General features: G+C 50.7%; 1 long non-coding RNA gene across 1 annotated transcript; it reads right to left on the reverse strand.

Moving 5' to 3' along the window:
• Positions 1 to 1927: 1927 nt before the first annotated feature.
• LOC116529622 lies at positions 1928 to 4324 on the reverse strand. Its single transcript, XR_004259569.1, has 2 exons — positions 4045 to 4324; positions 1928 to 3247 (listed from the first exon to the last, which is right to left on the reverse strand). It is a non-coding gene; the product is annotated as an uncharacterized LOC116529622 (long non-coding RNA).
• Between the last annotated feature and the right edge of the window lie 5420 nt (positions 4325 to 9744).

A 9744-nucleotide genomic window follows, 5' to 3' on the forward strand; every position in this document is an offset into this window, starting at 1 on the left:
AAGGTCAAATGGTGGGGAAGTTCCTCTGTTTTTCAGTGGAGGAATTGCAGTTGCCTGACAGTGGTCCTGGATATGGCAAAGGGTGGAGAATCAGGGTTAAGAATTCAGCTTACCTTATGACATACGCTACATCTAATGCCCTCAACACCGCGTGAGCTGGATAACATTATCCCTATTACACAGAGAAAGCTAAGACTCAGGGATATCAAACCACTTACCAAGGTTGGAGAAAGGGCCAGAATCAAAACAAACACACATCCTGCTTGCTCTCCTTCCGTCCAGTTTTCCAGGCTTCATGCCGATAGTGAAGGACTAGCCCAGAGGAGGGGCCTTAAGTACTTATTTCCTAAGAATGAGGAAAAGAGGGTGCTTCTGCCTGCCCTAGACAGGGCCATGGAAGAGGGCTGTGGGTCACAGACTCCTGCATAGAAAGGTGGGAGGGGGCTACGTAAAATCCAGGCTGCGTTCAGGGGCTGGGCCTTTTGTGTCCCTTCACTGACAGCACCTGAGCCTGGCAATAAATTAGGGCCAGGCCTCCAAGTGGAGACAACCAGCACCTGATAATGTGCAGAGCCATGTTTCAGCCAACAAGTGCCCTTCACCATCGCTGACAACTGCTGTGGACCGAAAGATGTTGTTACAGAGCTAACTGCCCACGAAGACGAATGTCACTGAGATGACAGAGGATGTTCTGTCACTGAGAAGGAGGGGTTGGTGGGAGGGTGGCTAGGGAAGACTGGAGAGGCTAAGCTCCGTCTCATTCCAGCCTCCTGAAGAGGCACCTGGCTCTGGCATTAGGCCTGAGGTTGAATTCTGGCTGTAGCCCTCAGGATCCTCATCTGTGAAGGGAGAGGGATGGTTTCCACTCTCCGGGGTCTCTGGGGTGCGGGAGGGAGGAGATGAGTCAGGGACCAGCTGGATCTCTGTACCCTCGGTGCACGCAAGTCCCAGCTGCTGGAGGGCTGTGGAGAATTCTATCTGACAAGGATGCTGGGGGGTCACACACCTGCCCCTGGGTGGCCAGTGATGGACTAGGGCAGGCATACAAAAGCACAGTCCCTTGTCTCAAGCAGGGAAGATTCTCTGCAGCGATTTACCCTCCAGAGACCCTCTCAGCATAAGGCCCCAGCTAGACTTTCAACTTTCCCCTCCTTCCCCACCCGACCTGTATTAGTCAGGGTTTTCCAGGGTTTTCAGAAAATTGGCTTACATGTTTTGGAGGCTGGCAAGTCTAAATCTGCAGGTGGTCCAGAAGGAGATCAGCAGTGGTGTCTCTTTCTCCTCAGGCAAACCTTTGTTTTGCTCTTAAGGTCTTTCATTGATTGGATAATGTCCCATCCAGATTATCTGGAATAATACTTCTTTAAAGTCAGCTGATTGTCGATGTTAACCACATCTGCAAAATACCTTCACAGCAACACCTAGATCCACGTGTAATGGAATTAGTTGGAATTAGTGGGTACTGGAGCATGGCCAAGATGCACAGAATTCACCATACCCCACCCTTGTTACTCCCTTACAGGTTTTTCCTGAAGAGCTGCCCTCCTCATTAAATCACACACACCTGGATCCTCCCCTCAGGTGAACCCAACCAGATCCGCATGGACTTTCACTCCTGCCAGTGCTCAAAAGCACTCACCCTGATTCCTGCACCCACTTACCTGCACCCCTCCCTCCTAGGGAAACCAGCCTGAGCCAAGGGGTAATGAAGGTCTCAAGGGGACCACTGGTCCTGTCTCAGGTATTAAATGATTGGAACAAACTACTTGTCCCATGTCCCAGAAGCAATTGCATTCTAATGAGGACTATTGGAAAGAAAAAGGATTTCAGGACCTAAAGGAAGTTTTGTTACTGTGAAGCGGTCCCAAACTATACTCCAAGCGAGGGTTCTTGGATCTCATGCAAGAAAGAATTTGAGGCAAATCCATAAAGTGAAAGCAAGTTTATTAAAAAACTAAAGGAATGAAAGAATGGGCACTCCATAGGCAGAGCAGCCTCAAGGACTGCTGGTTGCCCACTTTTATGGTTATTTCTTGATGTTAAACAAGGGGTGGATTATTCACCCCTCCCCTTTTGGACCATATAGGATAACCTGACATTGCCATGGCATTCGTAAATCATCATGGCACTGGTGGGGGTGTAGCAGCGAAGATGACCAGAGGTCACTCTCGTCACTATCTTGGTGTTGGTGGGCTTTGGCAGGCTTCTTCACTGTGACCTGTTTTGTCAGTGAAGTCTCCCTGACCTGTACCTGGTGCTGACCTCCTATCTCATTCTATGACTTAGAATGCCTAATCGTCTGGGAATGCAAGCCCAGTACGTCTCAGTCTTAATTTACTCAGCCCCTATTCAGGATGGAGTTGCTCTGGTTCGAACGACTCTGACAGTTCCTCTACGCCAGGGCTTGGCTCAGGGATTTCCCCTCTGCTGGGAGAGAAGTTGAAACCCAGGGTTCTTAGCCAGGAAGGGTGGCCATTGATTTGCTCCATGAAAAATGATAAGATGTTAATCTCTGACAATGCCCAGCTGAAAGCTCATGAGTGGAGAGACCATGTTGAACCTAGCGAACACTGAAGCAGGAAATAAAAAGCAAACAAAAGCCTTGAATTCTAGACAAGAGGTGCTGAGTAGAGATCAGGCCAGTCAGGCACTTAGAGTCAGAAGAAGGAAGCAGACACATTTCCAGAGCAAAACCACATGGCCTGTGACAGAAAGAGACAGAGGGGGTCACTGAGTTCTCACCCCACGCCAGGCCTCAGACATCCCTCCCTCTCCCCACCCTTCCTTAAGGTGGCCCAAACTGATAGGGACAGGAAGCAGGGAAATTCTGGGCCGAAGAGGGTGGGGCCCCGGCAAGGGCCCACCCTCAAGCCAAAAAGCCTCATACCAGGGCCCAAAGTGAGAAATTCCATCCCTGTTTCCCCACCCAAATGTTGCCTTTTCCAAGACAACCCATGGCCCGCCCCACCCGCTATCCTTTGCCTGTAAAAAGCCCAGAACTCATCCTGCAGAGAGGAGAAGCAGCTGGACATAGGATACTACAGCTGGATATTGGAGAAAAGCAGCTTGACTTCAGAGGGACAGCTTGATGATGTAGCTTCAGAGAGTCCCCAGCTGGGCTCCAGGGGAAGCTTACCTTCCCGCTCCATTTTCCTTTTAGCTCCCTTTCCCCCTGAGAGTCACTTCCATTGGCAATAAAATCCCCCATATTTACCATCTCCAATTCATTCCTGCAACCTGATTTCTCCTGGATGGTAAACAAGGGGTGGATTATTTATTCTTGTGGACAAGGGTGGACAAGAACTCAGGTGTTACAAGTGTGGTAGCAAAAGGTTGTCACACTGACCCTCCACTGAGTTGTTAACACTTAAGCCGTCCACAAACGGCACTGGTAACGGCACTGTAACGCTCCTTCTGGGGCTTCAGGGGTTGCAGGCACCACCCTAAACACTGCCAGCACCCAAAAGCACTCACCCCAGTTCCTGCATCCACTCACCTGCACTTCCCCTCCTACAAGGGGTGGAATGCAGCAGGACTGAGTGGGTGGAGTCCAGCCCCACCAGCACCGAAGCAGCGAGCTAGTTCTAGTGCCTGTGCACTCCAGTTCCTGCCCATGAAAAGGTCAGGGAAATAACCTGCTTCAAAATAACTCTCGGCACCTTCCAGCCAAAAGAACCCTCCAGAACAGCCTGGGTCATCCTTCTTCCCCTTGTTTACTTGACTAATTCCTATTGGATCTCAGTACAATCACAGCCTCCTGGGGGATGCTGGCCTAACCTCTTAGTCTTATCCAAGCGTCCTGACCATATATTCCCATCTTTCACCCTCTCCTAGAACCCTTGTGATATCTAATTTCTTCTTGGTCTTCCTGATTAATCTGAATAGACTATGGGTACCCTCCAGGACAGGGCCTGTGTCTTATCCATCCCTGGACCCAAAGAACAGTGAGTGGCACAGTCAGTGCTCAGTGAATGAACAGGGGCTTGGAATGCCCTGCTCACAGCACTCCTGTCTTATGGAAGTGGCAGGTGCATGCCACCTTACCATTTGAAGCTGGTTGTCATAGCAGCATTTTGCAGACACATCTCCAGGGAAACATAAAGGAGAGGTTAACTCCAAAGAGGCCACTACAAGAAGGCTGTCAGGAGCAGGTAGCATCTCAGCTGGGCTTTGTAGGATGAGTTGAGCACTGATGAGCAAACAGGAGGGGCTTAGCCACGTGGGCCATGGGGCTAACCTGGGAACATGAGAGTTGGGAAGAATTGAGGTGAGGAGACAGGATCTGGCCCAGAAGGAGGCTTCCAGGAGCCTGCCAACAGCAACTGCCCCATCTTTCCACCAGCCAAGCCTGGTGCCAAAGCAAAGTCCATCAATCAGCTGGTGTGAGTGGATGCTGAGGCCCAGCCTGGATTTACAGTGACACACATTGATTTTGGCTCTCGGAAGGCGTCAGCTCCCCAGTAAATTAGAAGATTTATCTGCAACTGCTACAAAGATAAGTAGCTTTGCGCATAAATATCTTTCCTTTGTAAAAAACAAAACAAAACAAAAAGAAAAAACTAAGAGAATTTTCCAAGGCAGAGGCCTTAGGGAGCTCCTGCAAAATCTCTGAGGTCAGCCCTGAACACCATGTGGAGATGGTCAAGGATGCCTGCAAAATGCCCAGCCTTGGGGCTCCCAGAACTTGGAAACACAATGTCTTCCTCATCCTTCTTCTATCCTCATATAGGGAAGGGATGTGCTGTCAGTCGTATGTGCCTTTCTGGGTTCTAAAGGACTCACTACCTCACTCATTCATCAGATATCGCCTGAAGGTCTCTTATTCTGGTCTCAGGACCAGGGACTGCAAACAGATACAGAAGTGAACTAGACAGAGTCCCTGCCCTCAAAAAGCTCACATGCCAGTAGAGGACACAGATGATCGATAAATGGGGTGATAGCAGGTATGATCCATGCTCTAAAGAAAGCAAATTGATCCACGTGAAAGATACTACCTGGGCTGGGGCGGAGGCTACTCACATGGGTAGTCACGGTGACTGGCCCAGCCCAGGACCACTGAGATAGTGGGGGAAATCGGACACGAGTCTTCTAGAAAGATTTTTCTCCATTGATAGAAAGAGATGGCAGGCAGAAAACATTCTAATTTTTGCCTTTGCTGAAAGCACGTGATGCCTCAATTGGGCATCCTGTCAAGGGTATTTATTAGTAGGTAACTGACCAAAAGAACAAGCCAAAATGTCAAGGACGAAGAGTGAAGGAAGCAAATTGGCTGATGCTGGGACCACTCTACCTCCAGGCTTCCCTCTTACATGAGAAAACAAACACTCTTTAGTGTGTAATGGGTTTTGAGGTGGGTCTTTTGCAGCCTAAGCCCCTGGGCAATCCTGTTCAGATGTGTCCCCACAGCAGGCAGCCCATTCCTCGAGCCATTTCTAACCCTGACAGTCTCCATTAGGTGATGCCAAACAAGGTCACTTCTGCCAGGCAGAACCAGGCAAAGGAGAAGCAGAACTATTTCTGGTTCAAAGAAGACACTTCGATTTATCCAAAAGAGGTTGTAACCCCTGGAGGCAAAAAGGGAAAGGAAGCAGTGGTGGGTAAGATTGCTATGGATAGATAGAAGGGGAAGAGAGTGCTGGGGCCCCTGGGAAACACGCCTGCATAAGACGTCCCTGAGCATTGGACGAGGACCCCTGGCAGGGCTACCCCTCCACGGAAGGTGGAGCCGTGGGCATGACCATTGGTATCATCTGTCAGGATCATGGCAGGATACTGATGACCAGGTGACCTGAGGAGGGTTTAACATACAGGAATTATCAGCAAAGGGGACATAGAGTGTAGAGAAACCACAGGGAGAGTGGGCTACACCAGAGCCCCACACAGCAAGAGGCAGGGCCACTCCTGGCACTGAAGTGGAGAGGGCTGTGCAGGGAGGGCTGCAGGCAGGAGCTAGGGCCTTTGGTCAAGGGACAGCTCCAGACCTCAATGATGCTACAGAGAGGCAGTGGGGGGGGTCAACACCTCAATCTCTCCCTCTTCCTCCTCCCAATCTCCTGCTTTTGCTCCCCACTGGACAGAACTCCTGGGAGCAGAGCACGAGGGAGCCAGGGGAGGCTGTTTGTATCTGCATACTTTCCTCTTGCTGCTGCAATGAACAACCACAAACTTGGTGGCCGAAAACGACAGGAATGTATCATCTTACAGCTCTGACAGTCAGACGTAGATGTGAAAACAAGCCTCAGAGGCCTGAAATCAAAGTGCAGAAGGGCTGCATCCCTCTGGCAGCTCCAGGAGAGAATCTCTCCCCTTATTTTGCCCAGCTTCCAGAGGCCACCCACATTCACACTGCATTGCCCTGAGTCTGACACCTGCTGCCTCCCCCTTGCCATAAAGGACCCTTGTGTCTGCATTGAGCTCATCCAGGTAATCCAGGGCAATCTCCCTGTCTCAAGGTCAGCTGATTTCCAACCTCAATGCCATCTGCAACCTTAATTCCCTTTTTCCATGTACATATACATTCACAGGAACGAGGACATGGACATCTTCGTGGGGCCATTATTCTGCCTATCTCAATGTAGTTCAGCCTCCTGGGCGCACAGAAGGAAGTGGAGAAGGAGAGTATTTCTGGTGGGGAGACCTCCTCTCTCAGCTGGTACTCTGAGCAAAGGGTGTGGACAGGGCAGTCACTCAACCTCTCTGAGCCTCAGGTTTCCCAACTGTAAGAGAGGGATAATCACACCAACTCTTGGTTGTGCTGACGACGACAGAATCTGGGCACAGTGCTCGGCAGCTAGGGTGTTCTCAGTAAATGTCACAGCACCGTACAGGTTAAACAAGAAGCATGGTACCAAGGGTGGGAGGTGTTTGCTGCACAGGAAATGAATCAATTCGCCATGCACCTGTCTCTCCTTCGTGCCATTTTGAGCCATGTGCTCCCAATACTACTGTGGACCAACCTGAGAGTAAAGACACATGATGCTCCCCGAAGAAGAGGTGGCCTTTTAGCTCTGCAAGCTGAAGACCCCTCTTCTATCCGCCAAAGAGTCAAAGGGCGAACCCTGTCCCCTGGATCTCTGGGACCCAACCTGCTAGGGTGGCCCTACTGGGTTGGCCTCACTCTGACCCAGTCTGTCCTGTAGAGGATCTGGACTTTGATAAAAGGCAGGGTGGCAGAGGACTAAATCAGAGGCTGGAGATGGTCCTGGGAAGGTCTGGCTCCTGAGCCTGCTGTGCCTCTGTCTGCGTGGTGACCTTAGTTGAATTGATTGCTCTTTCTGGGCTTGTTTCCTCACTGCCGAATAGGAAGAGTGGATACAAGGCCCCCGAGAGCCATCCAGCTAGCCATGCCACCCAATGCCATGCATTGCAGGAAGCCTCTGGGTGCTGCAGGTTCCTGGGTGCAGCCTGAGCTCTTTGTCACTCAGGGGGAGCTGAGCCTCCACCAGTGCCATTCTGCCTGTGGAGAGAGCCTCCTGGGCCTGAACTAGGACAATCAGACCCATGTTGTCCACCTTACATTCTTCTCAGGAATTTGTAAATACATTGTCCCAAATACATGTTATGATCATCTTTGAGCACAGATCTTCTTTCCACATCCAGATGGGGAAATGAGATCCAAAACTAATAACGGGGGGTAACATGAAGATCTTATTAGGTGGTAGGCTCTTGGCATACACTTAGCATTTCATCTACACAGGAGCTCAGGAGTTCAGTGCCTCCCTGCATATTATAGATAGCGCCATGAGCAACAGAGCAGGTGGCCTGTGCTGCACTTCCCAAAAGGGGATGAAGCCTGGTGCAGAACCTGGCAGGGAGGAGGTGCCAGAAACCAGCTGACAATGAATCGAGGGGTATGACTTGAGGCCAGGCATATCCAGCTGCAGAACTCATGCTCCTGATCACAGAGCTGTAGTGTCAGGGCTGGGCTGGAGTCTGGAACTAAAATGGCATGGAATCACACCCACATCCACAGATAGCAGCCTAGAACTAGAGTGACATGGAATCACACCCGCATCCACAGATACCAGCCTGGAACTAGAGTGGCATGAATCACACCGCATCCACAGATACCAGCCTGGAGCTAGAGTGGCATGAATCACACCCGCATCCACAGATACCAGCCTGGAGCTACAGTGGCATGGAATCACACCCGCATCCACAGATACCAACCTGGAACTAGAGTAGCATGGAATCACACCCGCATCCACAGATACCAGCCTGGCAGTACAGTGGCATGGAATCACACCCGTATCCACAGATACCAGCCTGGAACTAGAGTGACATGGAATCATACCCGCATCCACAGATACCAGCCTGGAGCTAGAGTGACATGACTCACACCGGCATCCACAGATACCAGCCTGGAACTAGAGTGGCATGGAGTCACACCCGCATCCACAGATACCAGCCTGGCGGTACAGTGGCATGGAATCACACCCGCATCCACAGATACCAGCCTGGAGCTAGAGTGGCATGGAATCACACCCGCATCCACAGATACCAGCCTGGTGGTACAGTGGCATGGAATCACACTCACATCCATAGATACCAGCCTGGAACTAGAGTGGCATGGAATCACACCCGCATCCACAGATACCAGCCTGGTGGTACAGTGGCATGGAATCACACTCACATCCACAGATACCAGCCTGGAGCTAGAGTGACATGGAATCACACCCGCATCCACAGATACTAGGAGGAACTGGTTTCTTACGTACAACTTGGAAAGAGAATCTGACCTAGCAACAGTTCTTCCTGGAGAAGAGGAGGCAGAGGGAAGCATTCTGGCCTGCAGGGAGTCTCAGGTTAAGGGGTGGGTCAGGGAGGATGTCAGGGAATCAGGTTTAGAGGGTCTGAGGTCAGAAAGTGGAGTCCTTATTTCTTCTACCCACAGCTCACGAAGGAGGGGTTGGGGGGGTGGAGACATCCAGAAAGGTACAGGTGACCACAGGAGCCGCCACTAGTGGCCGCCACTCTGGCCAAACCCAGGGTGCCACATGCCTCTAGGGGAAGCTCAGAACTGATTAGGTACCATCAGCACCACATGCAGATTCCCCAGCCACCCTGTGGTTACAAAGTCATGAAGACCCTAAACATGAAGCCAACCTGGGGAGGGAGATAAATCCAAAGAGCAGAAAATGTACATGGAGGAGGCAGAATAAGTATACAAGATGCCTTAAACTGAAGAAAATAAAGCAAAGACACACTGTAAATTGACAATTTGAAGAGCCCAATCCTCTACTCCAAGCAGGGTGTGGCTTGGGAGGAAATCTAGAAAATACAGCTGTTACATATCCCCGCACGCCTAACTCTAGTATGGTCCCATGTATTTTGATGGCATTTCAGTAGCTAAGTGCCCTTGGGTGTTTTCTCCAAGTAGAAGCTTGGAGAGGCTCAGTCATAAAATAGGGAAATGATACTGGGCCCCGGGAGAGTTTGAGACATGGTTTCAATGAAATGTAAATTAAACAGCGGCCAGGAAGGCACACCCTAGCTAGGAAGGTAAGGGAAGACCCCACGGAGAGGAGAGGACTTGATGGGTACCTGACAAGGAAAGTGGGATTTTGAAAGAAAGCGATGAGGGAATTAGGGTTGCAAGTGAAGGGTCCACAGGTGTGAATGGGCCCGACAGGCTGGGCAGCCATGGCCATCAGAACGTCCTTGTCACAGGAGGGTCTCAGCATGTTGAAGGCAAGAGGGACGGCAGTTGCTTAGGAGACTGAGCCTTCTAATGGGAAACTCAGC

This window comes from Sapajus apella, unplaced genomic scaffold (assembly GCF_009761245.1).
Source record: "Sapajus apella isolate SASKATOON/1434 unplaced genomic scaffold, GSC_monkey_1.0 scaffold3, whole genome shotgun sequence".
Classification (NCBI taxonomy): Eukaryota; Metazoa; Chordata; class Mammalia; order Primates; family Cebidae; genus Sapajus; species Sapajus apella.